The sequence below is a fragment of the Bubalus kerabau genome, chromosome 3 (genome assembly GCF_029407905.1).
Source record: "Bubalus kerabau isolate K-KA32 ecotype Philippines breed swamp buffalo chromosome 3, PCC_UOA_SB_1v2, whole genome shotgun sequence".
NCBI lineage: Eukaryota > Metazoa > Chordata > Mammalia > Artiodactyla > Bovidae > Bubalus > Bubalus kerabau.
The window spans coordinates 179,666,824-179,686,723 of record NC_073626.1 but is presented as its reverse complement, the minus strand read 5'-3'; the positions used below and the strand labels follow the sequence as shown (position 1 = coordinate 179,686,723).

At 55.3% G+C, this 19,900-nt stretch overlaps 1 protein-coding gene across 3 annotated transcripts in view; it reads right to left on the bottom strand.

The window, feature by feature from the left end:
* Positions 1-12,326: 12,326 nt before the first annotated feature.
* AHDC1 (AT-hook DNA binding motif containing 1) overlaps positions 12,327-19,900 on the bottom strand; it is a 64,962-nt gene continuing 57,388 nt past the window's right edge. For all 3 annotated transcript variants that reach the window (XM_055573994.1, XM_055573992.1, XM_055573995.1), the window contains one exon: positions 12,327-12,942. The gene's annotated coding sequence lies outside the window, so the exon portion shown is untranslated. The remainder of the gene's footprint in view (positions 12,943-19,900) is intronic.

Genomic DNA, 19,900 nt, shown 5'->3' with positions numbered 1-19,900 from the left:
GGGAGGTGACTTTTGGCTCTCTTGGCCCTGCTGACAGCTGTGTTCCCAGTGGCAGCTGGAATGCTGGTGGGAGGCCTGTCTGGCCTTTGCACCCTGACTCCCCAGGGCAGAACCAGGTGGCTTTGGGAGGTGGGGGTGGGGAGTGCTCAGGGCTCCGTTGGGAGGGTAAGACGATGGGTGGGAGGGTAAGACGATGGGTGGGAGGGCCTCAGAGGCGCAGCCAGGATACCAGGGAGGGTGTGGGATGTCTGGAAGATAAAGGAGGCAACATCGATTTTAGAGACTAAATCAGAAGTCTTGAGCTGCTGTCCCGGCCCTGCCATATTCAGGGTGCATCATTTGACCTCTCTGAACCTTAGTTTTCTTATCTGGAAAATGCTGCTACCTTTGTAGAATGAAAACGTACTGTCAACGGTGACAGCAGTACAGAGGGGAGGGATTTTTAACTGCTGGACTGAAAAGCTAAGTGTCTGAAAGGGGAGGGACTAGCCCGAGGCCACGGAGTGAAGCCACCTCTCCCTCCCCTGAGTTCTCTGCCCTGCATTGGATACAAGGTTTGGGAGCTGGAAGAAGCATCCAGAGCAGACTGTTCACTCACTGAAGGAGGAGGAAACGGGATCAGAGAGGGGGAGCAAGTTCTCCAAGGTCACCCAGTGAGTCTGGGGCCAATGTAGGCCCAGAGCCCAGGCTGGGCACAAAGTCCCCCTGCCCAGCTGCCTTGCCTACTCATCCAGCCCCCTTGGCTTTTGTCTCCCCCAGTGAGTGGGCGCAGAACGGGCCCAGCTTCCTTCCTGCCGCCCTGCCCGCCGTCTGCCACGTTGGCAGCCGCCCGCAGCCTTCTCGCCCCTGCTGCTGTTGCTGCTGCTACGGCATCAGCCGAGACCAGCCCGCCGAGAGAGTTTGCCCAGAACAGCCAGGGCTGCCGGAGCTGGGGCTCGGCTGGCTGACTCTGCCAGACAGGAAGGAGCGAGCCAGCCGGCAGAGGGAGGGAACAAGGGCTGAGCCAGCCCCCAACCTTCCCAGTCCTTCCCCACCCTCACCAGCCAAGAAAGGGAGGCCAGGCGACTGGGGCTGCGGGCCTGGGGCTGGTGTGTCTGTGTGTGAGCTTTTAGCTGGGTCTCTCCGTGGCTGCGAGCATGCTTGTGTGTGCAAGCAGTGGGGGGCATGTTGAGGGTGATTGGTGTGAGTCTGTGTTTGCCTCAGTGTGTACAGGTGATGCTGTGTGTGGTGAGTTTGTGCTGGTTTGTGAGACACGGGGTGGGGGGTACCACTGCGTTGTTTGTGTAAGCACCAGGGAAGACAACAAGACGACAACTGTCAGTGACAAGGAATTGGTGTGTGCATAAAAGGCTCAGCATGCGTGTCTGAGTCTGTGTACTCACCTCGTGTCTGGGTGTGTTGGCCCCCTGTGAATTTGTTATTGTGTCCAAGAGGATAACGATGATACTGAGTCTGAGCTCCTCTGTGTTTGCCCAGGGGACAGTGACTGTGTGTGCACACTGGAGGGATGCTTGCAGCTGGGATTTGAGGCAGGTCCCAGGAAGACACTGTGGAACAGAGAAGGCTGGCCCAAATGTCCAGGGCGTGGGCACGGAGTGTCTCTCTGTGCCCGGCAGGCTTTGTAAGCGTGGTTATCTCTGGTCACGCAGAGGATGACCGTGTGTGACTGTTGATTGCTGGGCTGTGTGTGCAGAGAAGAGGCGGCCCGGGTGTTGTGTTCCTGGGGTTGCATCTGCAGGGGCCGCAGCAGCCGTGGTGGTGTGGCGGCTGTGCGGTGCAGGGAGACAATACGCTACGGGTTTGCACTTGTTTCTGTGCTCGGCAAGGCCCTGTGTGTGACTGTGTTTATGCGTGTTTGTGAGCACCGCGTGCTGGAAACGGCGTGCTTCGGGGTCTGTGGTAAGCTGAGTGTAGGAAGGGGGGAGCACATGGCTGTGTTTGTACTTGTCTGTGAGCCCGGGGTCAGATGCGCTCCATGTGCTACCTCCTGTGTGCACAGGTGGCCGCTGTGTCCAACCGTGTCTTTGTGTGTTTCGGGTCGTCTGAATGTGCACAGGAGGAGGACATGGGGGGGATGGTTTGAGTGCGTGCCTGTGCAGGCCCCTTTAACGTGGCAAGTCGAAGAAATGTCGGCCTTCTTGGCAGCAAATCTGGGCTTGGTTCCACTGGGGGTGTCTGCAGAGAGGGGCTCTTAGAAGGGACGTGCTTGAGCGAGAGAGACAGGAAGGGAAAGGGGGGCCAGCCCCAGCTCGGGGTTTCCAGGAGGGAAAGCCAGACATTGGAACTTGTCAACGCTACCTCCCTCCCCGCCCCCAGCTCTCCTCCTGGCGCCTGAAGGCTGCTGGCAGCTGGACAGACAGACAGACAGTGCACACATAGACTGGCTCACCGGCACAGAGCCCGAATGTGAGCCCCTAAATACACAAACCTGGAAAGCCTAAGGTCCAGAGAGGGCGAAACACATGGCTCAGGCTTAGAGGAGCACATGTGTTTATAGGTACTAGGGGGCAGGGGGTGCTGTTGGCTTCAGGTGCTTCAACCCAGGGGAGAGCCCAGCCTAGAAGGGGGAGGAGGCTGCAGGGGTGGGGCAGCCCCTGAGGAGGGGCCTCTTATTACTCTAATCGGACTCCCAAGGCTCCCGGGCCCCCTCCCTGTTATGTTATACAACTGCCGCAGAGTCTTTGAGAATTTTGGTTGCCTCAGAAATCACCAACTGCAGCTCTCTCTTTGTTAGAAGCAGAAGAGTGACCCAGGGAGGGGCAGCAACTGCTCCAGGGTAACACAGCAGAGTCAGAACTGAAACCCAGGGCTGCCGCTCTGCCTAGTATGTCTGCTGTGCGCAGGGGCGCACAGGGGCCAGTCCATCCTATCCTAGCCTTCCCGTGACCCACTGAGCTGTTTCTCCCTCCTAGTTCTTCAGGATACGATAATGACCTCTGGCTTTTGCTTTGGTTTTTTTGTCCCAAGTGATGTGTCTGTCTGCTTGTTAGTCCGTCTGTTTATCACAAGGGCGCCAATACCCTCTGGGGCAGCAGAACCTGGAAGAGAAAAGGAGAGTTTGGTTCTGGGCCAAGGGCTACTGGGATGGGGAGATGGAGAAAGAGAAAGAAAGGAACTCAAGAAGAGATGGAAGGGACTTCCCTAGTGGTCCACTGGCTAAGACTCTGTGCTTTCAATGCAGGGGTCCTGGGTTCGATCCCTGGTTAGGGAACTAGATCCCACATGCCCTAAGAGCTGGTGCAACCAAATAAATATCTTTTTGAAAAAAAGGAGGAAGAGAGGGAGGTGGGGAGGAGAGCAAAGTGGGGAGGGGCCTGGTGGCAGATCTGAGAAGCTTTAACTCTCCTGGCTCCACCTCCAGCCTGGGCACTAAGGGCAGACTCTGAGCTCCAAGGGAGTCTTGCCCCTTGCTGGGTTTCTCTAAAGCCTGGACTCAACCCCCCAAACCCTGGGGTCCGTAGGGTTGGAATTTGGGGGCAGAATTCCAGGCGCACGTGTGGTGTGCAGTGACTAGACTCACCTTAAGAGAAAACGGGGTGGGTGTGAACCTGGGTGTGTGGCCTCTTTGGAGCTTGGGAGTTAGGTGTGTATGCGACGTTGTGAGTGTGATAAGACACTGCATGTACACCTGTGAACACAGGCACACAGGCTTGGACTTCCTTGGGTAGGGGAAGGATTGTGGGAATGGGTACATGTGTGTGTGCTATAGGCAGGAAGAGGAATTTTATTTACCCTGAGGTTGTGTGCATGTGTGTGTGTGTGCATTCGAGTATATGGAGGAGGCTGTGTGACCTTGCATTTACATGCTGTTGTGGAGGCTGTATTCTGTGTACACTAAGTAAATTATATGGCTATGCACAGTGTGTGTGTGGCTGGCTTTGTGTGTGTGTATCGTGTTTGCGTATTTATATGTGAAGTGTATAATTGGAAATGAGTGCAGCTGTGTACATGTCCGTGATTGTTTAGAGGTACAAGGTGGAGTGGTGTGTGTGTCTTGACTAAGGGTGGCGTGTGCAGTTGTGTACTTGTGGGACAATGACTGTGAGGGAGCTGTTCACATATGTGGTTGTACATTTTGGGGGATTGGGTTAAATGTGTGGTTCTTGAAACGGTACTTTGTCTATTTTTTATTTATGGTCAAACATTCCCCCACCAGAATGTAAACTCTGTGAGGCTGGAATTTTGGTCTGTTTTCTTCATGGTATCTTTTGTGTTTAGAATAGTGCCTAACACACAGTAGGCATTGAATCCTATTTCTCCACTAAATGATGAGCGAATGGGCGCATGCTGGGCTATGTGTGGGAAGTGTGTTGTATGTTTGAACTGTGTGTGCATGTGTCTGGGTGTGTGAACGGGTACATTTTGGTGTTGTCCAGGTGTGTGCAGTTTTAGGCTAAAGTGGCTTGTGAACCGAGTGTGTGTACAGGTGTGCATGTGTGTGTCTAGATCCACACATAACTTGTGTACCTGAAGCTGTGCCCCTTCGGTGAGCGTTGGGGGGATGTGTCTGTGTGCGTGCACAGTTGTGTGTGCATGTGCACGGGGGCGGGAAGACGCTGGCGGCTTCTCCCAGCCTTCAGCACTCACTCAGCTTCACCCCAGGTCGCCTGCTGCGAAATGTCAGTGGCAGAGAAGCTAAAAATATCCGCTCTCCTCCTCCTGCTCACTGCTTGGGCTGATGGGGCTGTGGGGCCCCAGCAGGCCCCTCGGGCCCTGGGGGGAGGAGGAACCGCTGGGCGAGGGGCGGGTGTGGGGTGAGATAAGGAGGCCCTCCTCAGCACACCCCCTCCTCCTTCCCTCTTGGGCTCCCAAACCAGGCCCCAGGCTCACCTCTGTCAGGAAGGCCTCCAGAACCTCCCGGGAGCTGCCACATGCTGGGCTGTGTGTGTCTGTGTCTGTAGTGTCCAGAGCTGCCTGGAAGGGAGATACGGGCTCCATCTGACCAGGGTTCCTGTGGGCAGGACCATGTCTCCTCTGTCAGTCCAGGCAGGGACTTGGGAGGGCAGAGCTGCCAACCGGGGGTTCTGGGGATGGGCTATATCTTTCCCCCTCAGCCTGGGTGGGGGGCTCCCGGGGAAGAAGCTGGTGGTGTTTCCTCCCTAGCGCTGAGGGTCAAGGGTACAGCCCAGGCTGTGTGGGTTCATCTGGAGCTGGTCCTGGAGCCACTAGGGCCCTCTGACCCCAAGGCACATCTGCTGCTACTCAGGGCTTGTGGGCAGGGAGGAGTCTCAGCTCAGCTCACACCCTAGGCCGGCATGTTTTGTGTGGGTGTGGGCGGGACATGTCAGGGCCCGTGGTTCTTCAGGGGACCTGTGTCCCATCACATGTTAGGCTCCTGGGTGTGTCTTCGCTTATGTCTGTGCTGTCAGCAACTGCCTGCCTTAAACCTTGTGGGCAATCAATGAAAGTTTGGGGAGTTGGGTGTTCCCCCGTGTGAATGTTCCTCTGTATGTGAGGCTGGGTTTCTTTCATAATGCAGACCTGCACACCCTAGGCTGGAATGAACTGTGGTGGTGTGTTAGCTGCCGGTGTTACCACATGGAGAATTCGGCGCGGCGGTGTGTTGGAGTGTGTGTCTCTATCAGATGGTCAGTGCCTGTTTGTCTTCTGTACCAAGAGGTCCACGAGTGTGTCTGTATGTTGGGATGTCCGCCACCTGATGACTCTGTTTCCGTGTGTCTGTGTGTGTCTGCCTGGATGTCATTTTGTCTACGGGCACCTCTGTGCCAGTGTGTGTGCCTGATGTCAGCTTGATTTTGTGGGTCTGTTGTGGCCATGCGTTCCTGCAAATGCTGGAGTTGTCTGTGGGGGTTGAAATCTGTGCACAAACTGAGCACCCCTGTCCCTCAGTCCTTTTTCAGTCTTCCACCATTTCTGTGTTGAAGGCCTCGGGTTTTGTGCCATGTATATGTGTGCGTGTGTGTGTGTGTCTATCAGTTGTCCCCAGCCCCAGTGCCTCCAGCTCTGAGATCTGCCCTCCCATCCTCTCGCCCGTTGGACTTGAGGTGGGAGCTGAAGTAAAGAGGGCAGGCAGAAACCAGGCATGGAGCCCACCACAGCCGGGAGCCGAGGCCAGGCTGCCACCAGGGCACTGCCTCAGCTTTCCTCCGAGCAAGCGGTAAGCCAGAGCCTCGGTTACATGTAAACACCAGCTGTGTCAAGACAGCGCAGCTTCTTCTAGGTCAACAGACAGCTGTGGGGTTGCTAGGCAACCGCCTGGCTCCCCCCCTCTATTAAGCCCCCACCTCCCACTGCCTCTACCTGCAAACCCTCTGCCGGCTCCCCCCACCCCGGGATACTGCCACGCCCCCTCCATGCCAATTAAAACAGCGGGGTTGAGAGGGTAGGGGGTCAAGGCTGAGTGAAAGGGGGGCTCTGGGACTGGGATTAAGGTGTGGGGAGGTGTAACCCTTCTGGTGCCGCTGTCCTCTGGCCCCCAGTCCTCAGCACACTCCTCCACTCTCCCCTCCTCCTCACCAGTCAGACAAGGGCAGGACTGGTAACTGATGCCCCCTGCCAGAACTGGAGAGATGCTGGAAGCAGATGGAAAGTGAGGGGTGCAGACCGTATTAGCGATTGGTCAACTCTCTTCCCCCTCCCCGTCAAGCCTTGGGGAAGACTGGCTGGAGGACCCTCTGGCAACGAAAGGGTTAAATTCCCCCTTTATTTCCACCCTCTCCCAGGATAGCCACCCCCTCCTAGCTACCCCCCCACCCCCGTTTCCAAGACAGCACCTGCGCTCCCAGCTGCCAATGCCCGTTTGGTGCCCGTGCCCAGGCCAGGCAGCCCCCGCAGCGCCGCAGGCCCTCGCCCCGCGCCGCCTTTCACCTGGCCTGGGCCTCATCTGGGGGTCCCGCAGCGCCCCTCCTCCCATCCCCGGGCCTCCAGACCGCCCCAGGCCCCAGGCCGGCGGGGTGTATTGGCTCTCGGAGTAGGGTGCGCGGGCCTAGCCGCGGGGCCAGGGCGACTCTGGCTGAGCGGGAGGAAGGAGTGGGCGGAGGGAGCGGGCCGGGCAGGGGGCAGCGCCCGTGGCCGCCCCATTAGTATGCGGTCGCGCTCTGTGCTCCATGGCAACCGCTCCCCCCGCGCAGCGCCGGCCAGGCCGCCCCGGGCGCAGCGCGCACCTCTCCTCCCACAGGTGGCGGCGCGCGCGGACCGGGCACGCTCGCGCGGGCACGCACAGGCGGGGCGCCTGGGGGCGTCCGGGGGCGAGCCGTGGGCGCCAGGTGCGCTGGGCCGCCGGGTCCCCGCGCCTGCCGTCTGTGGGCGTGTCCCTAGGTGATCCAGAGTGAGCCCCGGGGTTGGGGGTGGGTAGTGTACCTGAGGATGATCTGCTTGTGCCTGGGTGTGTCCCTCAGCGCGCCTGTTGTGCCTCTGTATCTGGTTGTCCTTGAGGGTATTTGCCTGTCTGTGCTCATTTGCCTTCTTACTCCTGATTGTGGCTCTGAGTGTGACTGCCCCAGCGTAACTGTGTGCCTGTGCCTTTGTGTATCTGTGTTTCAGCGTGTGGTCGTGTCTGCCCTCTTTGTGCCTGTGCGCCTGTATGTTCCTTAAGGGGTGTGTGTGTGTGTGTGTGTGTGTGTCTGTGTGTATGCCCATGGCCCTGGGTTTTCCTCTGGAAGAATGCCATATGCCTGTGACTGTATATCCGGGTGTGCCTAGATGAGTATTTGTCATTGTGTACGTGTGATTTCTTTGCACGTGACCCTCGGTGTTTGGCATCCTTGTGTGTGGTGGGGCGCAGCTGTGTGTTGAATTGTGTACCTGTGTGTATGTCCTCCAGAACCTACTTCTCCATGTATGTTGTTGTGTGTTCCTGTAAGCGCCCTGAGTTTGTGTCCTGGAGTGTGGCTGTGTGTCCAGGAGCTCCTGGCTCTGTGCCCTTCTCAACTTCACTCCCTGCTGCCTGAATGAGCCGACACCTGCTCCCTGAGCACTGGGCCCCCTCCTCCCACCTGGCAAGGACAAGGAAGGACACGGAGACAGAGGCAGACATAGAGGCAGAGACAGAGAGACTTGGAAGAGGACACAGAGAGCCAAGCAGGCTGCAGAGGTGGTGACCCAGAGTCATGTGATCAGCCTCAGAGCCCAAAACCCAGAAGAGAGAAACAGAGATCCAAGATTCAGACATTAGAGAGACCCAGAGTCACACAGAGACCCAGAGCACCAAGTCCGGAACTGCTGAAACAGACCAGAGATCAAGGATGTGGCTCCCCAGCCTCCCTCCCTCTCTCCCTCCCTTCCTCCCACTCTCGAGTTTCCAGCCCCAGCTGTGCTTCCTCCACACACCCAAAGCAGAATTCTCCTGGCCCTGGGAGTTTGTGCCCTAGGACTGGAACCCAGCCTCCTCCTCGCAGCAGCTGGCTGTGTGTGTGTGCGTACATGTGTGCGTGTGCACATGCAGGCCAGTGCTCCAGTGTGCATGTGCTAACATCTGTGTGCTATTCTTGGCCGGTGCCTACAATTGCACTCAGCCCTCCCAGGGCCATGGGCATACACACTGACATAAACACACACACACATTAAGGAACATACAGGCGCACAGGCACCAAGAGGGCAGATACAACCACATGCTGAAACACAGATACACAAAGGTACAGGCACACACACACCTCCCCCCTCACACACACACACACACTGTTGTCCACATTTTCACTGGCCCAGATCATGTACACCTTTATACACATGCCACACAGTCAGCCACACTCACTCACACCCGGAAACATGCCCTCAGTCCCCCTCTCTCTACACATCTGTACACAGGGCCAGGAGATCCTCCGTGCATACAGCAAGTGTCACCTTCTCAAGTTCCCCCAGGCTGCCATTCACCCTTCAGCAACCCCTGAGGGGTTCCCAACCCGTCACCCACAGGGAAAGACGTAAGGACAAATCTGTCAATTCCATCAGACCATACACACAAAGACAGGAACCCCATCTGTCTTGTTCACTGTTGTATCCCCGGGTGCCTGGGACGGTGCCTGGAATCTTGTAGATGCTTAAGAAACATTGGTTGAATGAATGTGTTCACATAGTGTCTCTAACAGTCACTGAGAGAACCCATGGTAATTTACAACCAGTCATTCAGTAAAAAACACTGACGGGTACCCTAGTGTACACACAAAGCCTTTTATGCACACCTAGGACAACATGTTAAATATAGGTGTGTGCACACAGGTGGCTCCTTATGTGCAAACATTCAGCACAACAGCTAGATTCAAGGTTCTCAACTTTGGCTGCACATTAGAACCACCTGGGGAGCTTTTAAAAATCCCCATGCCCAGGCCCCACCCAGGCCAACAGATAAAATCTCTCTGGGGTGAGAACCACTGATCTAGATGAATGGACTCGAAAATGTTGACGTAAGGATTATTACCAAGAATGGGGGTAGTGTGGGTTTTCACTTTGAACAGTATAGTGAGGCAGACTCCTGAAGGAGATTGCTTGGGTTTCAACCCTGGTATCCTCATTGAGATGTCTTTGTAAATGACCTCTCTGTACCTGAGTTTCCTGTCTGTAAAATGGGGATGATAATCACTACAATAAAGCCTCATGGGATTGTCATGGGGACAAAATGAGTTTATAGATCTAGTTTAGAACAGTAACTAGTACATAATGTTATGTAATTATTTCTTGATCTTACTTCTATCATTTAAAATTTTAATCATAGAATGGATGAATTTGGGGATTAATTTTATAAGCAAGACTTTTTTTCCCTTTGTTATGAAAAAGCAATGGTTCAGAGCCAGACTCTGGGTCAACCTACTTCTGCCACCTCCTGTGGGATCTTGGGACAGGTTACTTTGTTTCTCTGAACCTGTCTTCCCATCTGTAAATGAGCTGAGTATTTTTTTCTACCTCAAAGACTGTCCTGAGGAGTAAAAAACCTCAGGGAGGGGCTTAATAAACAGTGGCAAAATCCAAATACCTAGGAGCCAAGTTGCCTTAATGTATTGTGGGATCAGGTGTGGGACGGTGGCTGTGAAGGGCCAAACTTCTGAGCAGGGTCTCTGCTCCCCTTCCTTCAGAGGCCGGAGGGCCCAAGGGCCAAGAGAATCTTCCATCCCAAGGGCTGTGCCCTTGGCCCTGGCAGCTCCCCCTGAGTCTGCTGTCCAAATACACCTCCGGCCCCGCCCTCCTCAGCCCGGACTAAGCCACAGACCCTAGACTGGGACCCCTCCCCTTCCTGGGCTCCAGGAGCCTCCTTTTCACCTTTCAAGGAGCCCCTGTACTCCTCACCCAGCCTCCCGCCCATCCCGGAAACCACAAGGCCTTCTCTGGGTTCCATCCCTCTCTGGGCGCCCCTCTCTTTTCAGTGAAACCTCACCCTTTCTACAGAGCCCTCTTCGAGTTACAGAGCCCCCTTGCTGGGCTATAATTACCTCCCTCAACTCCCATTTCCTTCCTGGGTCAGCCCTCCCCACCCCCACCCCAATTCCTAGGCACACCACGGTTCTGTGTCCTTCTTCCTCTCTCCCTGAGCCCTAACAATGCCTTCCACAGAATCATCATGTTACCCCCTTCCCCCAGGGCACCCCCACCAACCCCCAGCCCTCAGCCCCTGTCACCGGGGCCCCACCCTCTACCCAGCCTGCCCCACCTGGACAGCCTCCCTAGGTCTCCTCTGCTTCCTCAGCAGCCAATGAACGTACTCATTTTCTCCCTGCAGGCGACTCTTGGGGCTGAAAACAAACATCTCAAGGCCTCCCCCGCTGGTCCCTTTGAGGCCACCCACCCCTTCCAACCAGCTTGCCCCCGCCCCCCGGCCCCCAGCCCTGGGGTGACTTCGTGAAAGCCTTCTTTCCTCCCCAAACAGACAAGTGTCTACTCCACCTGGATCTAGCCACATGTGGCTTCCATCCCCTGGCTCTCTCTCCTTTGGGAACTCCCTGGGTTCTTCTGCCTCGCACCCTGGTTTCGGCCTCCAGGAAACCCTCGCCAGGTCTCACCACCCCTGCCAGTCCCACCCCACTGCAGCCTGATGCCTGGGCCCTCACTGCAGGAGGGGGAGTCTTGGGACTGCAAAGGAGGGAGGCTTGGTGGGAGAAATGAACCTTTACATCCACCACAGAGACTGAGGTTTTAGGGGCTGTTACTTGCCCCTGTCTGAACCCTCCGGCGTCTTCTTTCAGATAGGGATGCCCAGAAGTTGGGGGGTTTATCTTCTCTCAGATGGAGGGCTCCTCTGACTATCCCAATGCCTGGGCCATGCTGCTTGGGTGGGGAGGAGGGCAGGTAGTACGGAGCTGTCCCTTGGGGGTCACCTTGAGCCTCAGCAGGGAGGGACACAAACATAAACTGGGGCTATGGGAAAAGCTGCCTGCTCAGGACCAGGCAGCCCAATGTGGGCATTATTTGGTCAAGGGCAGCCAAGAGCTCGTCAAGGTCAGGGGGTGGGACACAGCTCGCCTTGCCAGGTCCACCAGAAATAGGCTCAGGATTAGGAGTTTTCTTTTTCCAAAGTTTACAGAAGCTGGGAGGAAATTCAAACCTGGCATTTGGGGTTCAGGGTGGAAAGACAGGGGAAGGCAGAAATATTGGGGTCACTGGCCTAGTCAAACCCTGCAGTTTGCATAGGCAGGTGAAGGTGTGTTGGGGCAAAAAAGTAGGGAAGAGGGGGTGCTGGAGACAAAGAAGACCCAGGCCCTGGGGTAAACAGGAGACACATAAACAGGATATTCCAGTCCTTGTGGGAAAAGGGGGTGAACCACAAGGGTTCTTGCCCTTAGGATGGACTGAGTATCTCAAAGACAAGTATCCTGAACCGGAATATAACTGGGGGGCCCAAAGGCTGGGGGGACACAGGACAAATGAAGGGGCTAGAGTCAGAGACCCAGGGCTGAGAATGGAGTGAGGGGGTCGAGAAGCACGGGGGGACCCAAGACCTGATTTATAACGGGGGTTCCTCAGGGAGAGGAAACCTAGGACTTGGTGGAGAAAAGGGGTCTCAAATCAGGGGAGACCCAGGACCTAAATCAAAATGAAGCTCTAAAAGGCAGACTCCCTGGCCCTGGGACAGAATGCATCAGGACCTAGGAAACTGTGGGGCTAAGACTGAGGAGCCCAGAGGCAGGGGAGACCCAAGGCCTGGTGTGCAAAGAGAGGGGCCCAGATGCAAGTGACACTGATCTCAGGCAGAAGGAAGAACTCTGAGGGAGGGAACGTGGCAGAGATATTTCAAGTTCTCCGGGCACCCGGTGGATGGTGATGACCCCCAGCTGTCACCCCTTCCATTCTATCCACCCTCATTCATCCCCTTTCACAAGACACGAGGTTGTTTTTTTGTGTTTTTTTTTTTGTTTTTTTTTTTTTGCTTTTTTTCATTTCTTTTTAATACAAACTTGGATCTTTGGGTGTGTCCTGCCAACAGAAAACAACAACAACAACAGAAGAGAAAACCCAAAAGAGTGAAAAATAAGAAAGAAAGAAAGAAAAAAAAAAAAAAAGCTCCCGCAAGAGGTTCTTCTCCCTCCCCCCCACCATGCGAATTTGCACACCACGGGACCACAGCAGGTTTACAGAATGCAATATACAATCCACGATTTATAATAAAACAGTATATACAATAAATAGGATATTGTTCATTTTTGTCAAACGACCTGTAGATAAATTTCTCAGTGCATACTTGCAGGGGCTCTGGACACCGTGAGGCCCCGCTCGCAACCTCTTGCACACTCGCGCGCGCTCTCTCTCTTTTTTTTTGTCTTTTTCTAAAACTGTGTTTTGTTTTTTTAAGTTTTGTACATTTTTAAAAAGTATTTACAATTGCTGGTTTTGTGCAGAAAGGGCTCACCTTCGGCTTCTGCGTGGAGGAGGTGGGCAGGGAGGGGCGGGAGCAGGGGGCAGGGCTGCAGGGGGTGTGGGGGGGGCGGCGGGAGGCAGAGGGGCAGGCAGAGGAGGACGATGTGGACACTGGGAGGGGTCTTGGCGTTGGTTTTCTGAAAGCTGCAAAGAAACACAAGAGAAGAGGCAGAAGTCAGTGGCAGGGACAGACCCTGAGCTCTAGGAACAGGGAGTCTAAGAGCAGGACCCCCCACCCAGTTCACCCAGAAGTGAACTGCCTTGTTCCTCCTCCCAGAAAATTACAAACGGCTCCGCTCATGAAACTCTGGCCTGCTTCTGGCCTGCTCTGAGCTCAATTTCCCCACTGGTAAAATAGGTGTGTCCCCAAGGCCCACGCCACTGAGGGATAAAGGATGGGCTGGATAAGAAGGTGGAGTTTCAGGCAGAGCAACCTGTTAAGAACTTGAGCTCCTGAGTCAGACACAGCTGAGCTCAAATGCTAGCACTTCCATTTCACAGCTCTATGACCTTGGGCAAGTCAGTGGATCTCTGCGGGCCTCAGTTTACTCATCTGTAAAAAGGGGATAACAGAACTATCCTGTGTATTTGCTGGGAAGATTCAGTGGTTTGAGGCAGATTACAGCTGGTCCATAAATGCATCATAAGTGATACTAATTAGCACGAGTCATTATCCTCTTGGGGCTTGGGCCAGCTAGGCTCTCCAAGTCTCAATTTCCTAATGTAACAGTAAGTTTAGTAATTCCTCCTACTGAGGCTGTTCTGAGGAATGACATAATGGGAAGACAAGGCCCTAGAACAGCACAGGTGTGAACTGCGGCTTTAATTTTTTCCAAATCCAACCTTCTCCCCATTCCCTACCATTGCCATTCTGTTCCTTACAGAGGTGAGGTGATGAGGAAGTCTGTCGGAATAAAGGAAAAAAGAAGACAACACAATAGCATCTGTGCCGTCCGCAGCCCCTGCCTTCCGGAAGCTCAGAAACTCCCCCGGTCCCTACAATCATCAGACACTAGAGATATGAAGTCACCTACTTCCCTAGATAGTCCTAATTATGTTTGCAGGGCTCTGGGGACCTGATTTCCTATCCAGACCCCCAGCTTTGCTGGGGTGAGCAGAAAGATGTCCAGTGGGAAAGAGGTGATATTCTCAAGACCTCTAGTTACTATCCTGGCTCTTTTGGGGCTCCATCTTCTCAGAGCCCTAAAATTCACATCTCCTATACTTGGTAAGTGACCATGCCACTGAAAATGGGCAGGCATGGGAGGTGCTAGAACCACCTTCTGAGACTCCTCAGGGAGCCATCCACCCTCTTCCCCCCAACCCCCCCAAAGAACCAGCGGCCACTGAAAGCCTTTCCTCTCTTGTCCTCTTTCTTGGCTTCCCTTTCCAATGGGGCCACATTTAAATTCTGCTCAGCCCCGACTGCTGTCTGCTGGGCAGTCAGCCCCGGGGAAGACTTTTGTCCTGAGGCTGGACTTGCCAGGACTCCCCTCAAGGGCCAGGGGAGCCAGGTGGACCCCTGAGAGGCGGAACAGAATCCCATCCTGGTGCAGCAGCCCAGGTGGCTTGCAGAGGCGTGAGTGGGAGGGCAGGAGCTGTATCTTTGTTAGGCTGTCAGGTCTCCTGCTGGTGGGAGGAGGATGGAAAATTAGCCGTAGGGGTAAGAGGTGTGCTTGTTAAGGTGACAGCTGTATCACAACTGGGGTGGTGGGGACCTGGGGTGCAGCTGGGGTGGGTGCCAGTTCTCCAGTTAGGGGAGTGATAAACAGGTGGGGGGGGCACAGGTTCTGTTGGAGGGCTGGGGGCATCTATCTGTAAGACAGCTTTACTGCAGTTGAAGAACAGCTGCCAAGCTAAGGAATGGCTGTTGGGGTGATATATATGGTGTATTGGGGTGACAAGTGAGGGGGAGATTCAGGACGAGCAGCTCCAAACCACTTAACAAGCAAACTGTACCGAACCCCAGCCTCCCCTGCTTCCCCTAAGGGCCCCAGGGCAGGCTGGGAGCCTCTGCACAAATCCCTGTCGCCCCCGCCCCCCTCCAGCCCTTAGCCACTGCCAGTGACCCTCTCCAAGCCAGGTCTCCATGGTGATCTCAGCCCAGCAGGCAGCTCCTGCCAGAACCATTCCCGTGGTGCCGGCGGCCAGGCAGCGGGGAGGCTTTCTCACCCTCTGCTAAGCCACCGCTGTCTCACCTTCCTCCTCCCGCCACCCTCCCCAGCTTTCATGACTTGGCCAGAATCTGGGGGATGGTGGGGGGTGGGGGATGGGGAGAGAATCAAAACCAGAGGCTCCTGAGCCAGGAAGACAGAGTGCTGTGGCCATGTAGAACCCTGACCTTACTAGGTGCAACTCGCCCCAGCCCAGAACCAATGCTGCTGGGCCAAGCGGCCCAGTGCTGGGCACTGGGGACAAAGCAGAGAGGAAGACGGATCTGGTTCCTGCTCAGGAGGGGCTCAGAGAGCAGAGAAGGAAGCAAAGCAGACCCCCAAACCAGGGGATCACAAGGCAGGGAGATGGGGGTATGGCAAGAAAAGCCCTGTGGGGCTCAGGGAACACACTTTACCCAGCTTTGGTGGGAAAGACTGACTCTTCCAACTCACTGCTGAGCAGGGCGCCCAGCACACGCTGGGGTCAGTGGTATACAGGGACTGAATGACATAGCTGTGACCAGTCTACGTCCGATGGGGGAGTCAAGGTCCAGCTCAGGTCTTGCACACCTCCAGACGCCTCCTCAGACCACCCTGTTACCATAGCTACTGGGGCACTTGTCATTCCCTTCCGAGCTCCTCCTGGGCATCCCGGATGCCAGCACGTGGCTAGCGCCCCAGGACACCGGCCGTTGTTCACAAGACTTAACCTTTTAGTACCTCCATAATGAAGGGCTGCAGAGCTTTATTCCACAGAGCCTAGTGCTCCAGCAGCTTTACCTGGTCTGTGGGGCCAGGTCTCTCAGTGGCCTCTGCCTGTCAGTGGGGGCTAGCACTGGGGACACCAAGGGAGAGCTGAGTTGAGCAGGAATTTAAAATGCTGAAGACCACGGATAAACCAGGTTGTCCAAAGAGAGCTGCTCTCCCTGGCAAAAGGAGCACAAGTTTGTGCATTCACTCAAGCAAACCAGCGGAGAGGTAGTCTAAAATATAGCCCCACCTTCAAGTCTCTACCCTCCAGAAAGGGGGGTCTCAACATCCAATAGGACAGTGGAACAGAAGGCAAAGAGTGCGTGAGAATTTGAGAGACCGATTTGCTGTGTGACCTAGGTCAAGTCCTTGCCCTCTCTGGGCTTCAGTTTCTATGCAAAATAAGGGGGTTGAACAGGGAATGGGGGAAGATCTTTAGACACTGAGATAATGTGCCAAAGACAAGGGGTCAGAGACAAACCACAGCTGCCCAAAGGTGATCCATCCCTTGAGGTTTTTCAGGCAGTCAGGCCTGCGAGTCCTTTAAATGTGGCGAGTAGACTGCTAACTTGAGACCCAGAACACACCTGGCAGATGGGGATACTCTCAGGTAGGCGGGACCCAGACAGACATCTATGAGGGATAAAGCTTCCAACTGGGGGTGGGTAGGCTGTGGCGTGGGTGGGTGTGGCTGTCCCTGCCCCAGAGTTTTTCAAAATCCACCCACCAGTGACCAGAGGCATTCCTTAAACTCCAGTTCTGCCAGTCATTCCCTCTTTAGGGACCCTCCCTTGCTTACCCCACTACTGGGCACACGGAGGGATGCCTGTGAGACCAAGCAGGGTTTACACCCATGGCTGCCCACCCAACCTGTGGGACCTTGTGTGTATCTCTCACCTCTCGGAGCCTCACACTCCGTATCTCCTTACTCCTGGGAGGAGGCTACACATGTCCCCCTAACACCCATCTCTCTCTTCCCAATGGGAGATGCCTGTGTCAGGACAGGTGCCACCCACAGGTAATGTGTTGGGCATGCAACTGAATGGAAGCTGAGAAGTGGCAAGAACATGGACCTGGGTGATCCCAATGGTCCTTTCTGGCTCTTCGTTTCTGTGATTTTCTGCCTGGGTGGCTGGCTGAGTCCCTCTTCCTCTCTATAAACTTGGAATGGGCTGCACTGGGAGAACTCCAGGAGCCATGAGAGTTGGAACTGGTTTCATTTCCACACCCCACCCTTGCTCCATCCTTGGGAGCGTATCTGGTAACGGCAGGGTTGAGAGAAACCAGCTCATGTCCGTTCCCCGAGGCCTAACCCGTTCTCTCACAGTTCTCCCTGGTCTACATGCCCTTCTTTGACTCAAGGAGGGGGGAACCCTGACCCCTGAAATGTCCCAGGCACGATGAGACGCTGAGGGGACAGTGCACAGAAATGAGTAACCCGCCTAAAGGAGCTGATGGCGCAGTGAGGAAGTCATTCCCAGGAAGAGCTGTCACAGCTGCATAAAGGGCTGCAGATTAATTGCGCCTGGGAAGGATCCTGGAACGCTTCTTGGAGGCGGCAGTGTCTGAGTGAAAGATAGGACCTGACAGGTGGGAGATGGATGGTGGCTAGGAAAGGGCGGCCCAGGCCAGGGAACAGCCAACGCAAAGGCGCAGGCACGCTGGGGAGGGGCCTGGAAAGCTCTCTCCAGACCCCACAGTCTAGGGCTGGGAAGGGAGGCTGTGCGAGCAGGAAGTCGGGGCTGAAGAAGCGGCCTCGAATGCCTAGAACACCAGGATAGGAGGCTGAAGGGCTGAGGATGCAATCAGAAGGTGTTACGCAATGAAGCCACAAGAGCAGATATGTCTGAATCAATTCATCCAGTAAATATTCGGGAGTGGGGAGCTGTCCAGACACAGCATCCCACAAAGCTGAAGGATATCTGGCAGCCACAACAGGGGTATGGGCCCCGGGGGAGGGGAGTGGGAGGACAGATATTGGGGCAGAGACCTGCCAGGTGCTGGCTGGGCTGACCCAAGGTTATAGCTTCCGACGCCTTGAGTTTGTTCAAGACCCATTTTGCTTCCCCGCCCCCCACCGGAAGCTCTTCCTGCCAGTCCTGCCCCTGGTTCAAGAGGGTGGTCTCTGGTACGTCTAGTGGGAGTGTCTCAGTCCCTCCCTTGGTGAGTGATGCCCACATGGATGCTTGTAATGAACACCCGCTTAAAGGCTGCAAACTCCATGAGGGCAGGACACTGCTCATCTTGTTCAGTGGCTCCTTTAGTACCACATGCAATGGCTGGCTCAGGCTAAGTGGTTCATTTGTGTGGGCTGAACCCAGAATTAACCTACTTTCTCCTGCCCTCCGGCACCAACGGAGGGCACCATGGTAGCCAAAGTTAGATGACAAAGTGACAAGGAAATCTTTTTTTTCAGATGATCTGGACTGAGACAGAGAACTGGTGTGGGTAACTATGTGGAGAGTTTCCAGCCGACCTGGATCACGCAGCAGTCTGGGGCCTGTTGCCCATCAGGCTTTAGGTCCACTGGGGTGGTCCGCTGGGGTGGGACCTGTGACTCACCTTGACTCTGGACACCCCCCAGGGAAGACTCAGCCCCACTGTTAAGGCATGTAACCAGGTGGCATTTCCCAGTTTCCCAAACCCAAAGGCCCCAAACTTACACTAGAATACAAGCTCCTTCCAGGAAGGAAGCGGGGAAAGCAGGTGAAGGAGGGCTGGCTACAAGAGTCCTGAGCTTGGAAAAAAGGGTCAGAGGTGTGTGACTCATGCAGACTGCAAGGAGGTATGTTATTCACTCATCTACCAACCACTGATTACGTGCTTCCTGCGTGCCAGGGACTGGGCTAAGTGCTTCACGGGTAATCTCATTTAATTCTCACAAGAGAAGCAGTGAGGTGACATGATTCACCAGGTCACATGGCTAGGAAGGGATGGAATCGGGCTCTGCACAGAGGCCTGTCTGCACCCACAGGCCAGTTCCCAGCCACCACCCTCCAGCCTCCCTGGGTTCTTCCGGGTCCACAGAGATGCGGGGAGATGGGAAAGGAGGGGCCTGAGAGGGCACGCTCACGGAGAGATTACATTTCCAGGAAATAAGGGCTCAGAACAAGAAGGCCTGGCCTGAAAATGGCTGCAGGAGAGGCGAGAGACAGGCTGGGAGAGAGGAGAGCACCAGACAATAGGGAGAGGAGCCCGGGCAAGCCTGCCTGACCCGAGGTGTGGGCCTCTTGCTCAGGGCCAGAGGCAAGATCAGGTGACCTCTTGAGGTTTCAAGACAGGGAGAGACAAAGCCCAGAGCGGCCAGGGCCTGGCCCAGGTCTGGGCATGCCTGCTGACCCTGGCTGGCTGGTGGCCTTGGAAGCTGCTTCCTGCCCCAGCTGGTATAACCTTGGAGGACCTGTGACATTTCTCTTGGCCTCAGGTCCAGACCCAAGAGGGAATGGGGAGGAGAGGGGGACTCGAGATCCCTGAACACCTTGGAGGGGCCCTTCCCACCCTTGCAGACTGTCCCCAGAGTCTAGAAGGGGCTGATCTTCAGCTGTGAGGGCCCAAGGCGGAGCCAGTCTGTCTGGCTCTGCGTTCCATCTAAGGGACTAGAGAAGATGTTTGCCGGCCCGGGCGCCCCCCGCCCCCCTCCCCCTCTGTCAGCTCAGCTCCCAGACAGTCAGGGCCCACATTCCCTGCTCTGGTTCCTCCCAGCTTTCTTCTAACTCACATCGGGATGTGACCTGCCCCTGCCCGCAGTTTCCTCTGCCTGGAACCACCCTTCCCCCAGTCTCTTGCATGTCCACATCTTGCCTATCCTTCAAGGTTGAGCTCAGATGCAGCTTCTTTCACAGAACCTCAAAATCCATTTAAAATGTCAGACCCAGACAGAGCTGTGGGGACCATCCAACCACTCTGTCATCTTGTGGGTGGGGGAACAAAGGCGCGGGGGACCAGCAAGGCAGAGTATCCAGGATCCATGAGGGTGGGGTGCTGGGTTCAAATTCCGACTCTGATGTTTCCTACCCGTGGATTCCCTGGGCAACCTTTGGAGCTGCACCTGCATTCCTAGAGATTTGAATCGCTGATGGAAGAGGCAAGTACCCCGATCCCTCAGGCTGCTGTGAAGGGCCAGTGAGGCTGTGTTGTACAAATGGCCCAGCATGAATACATATCCCTTTTCTTACCAAAGGGACAGAGAGGTGACTTCG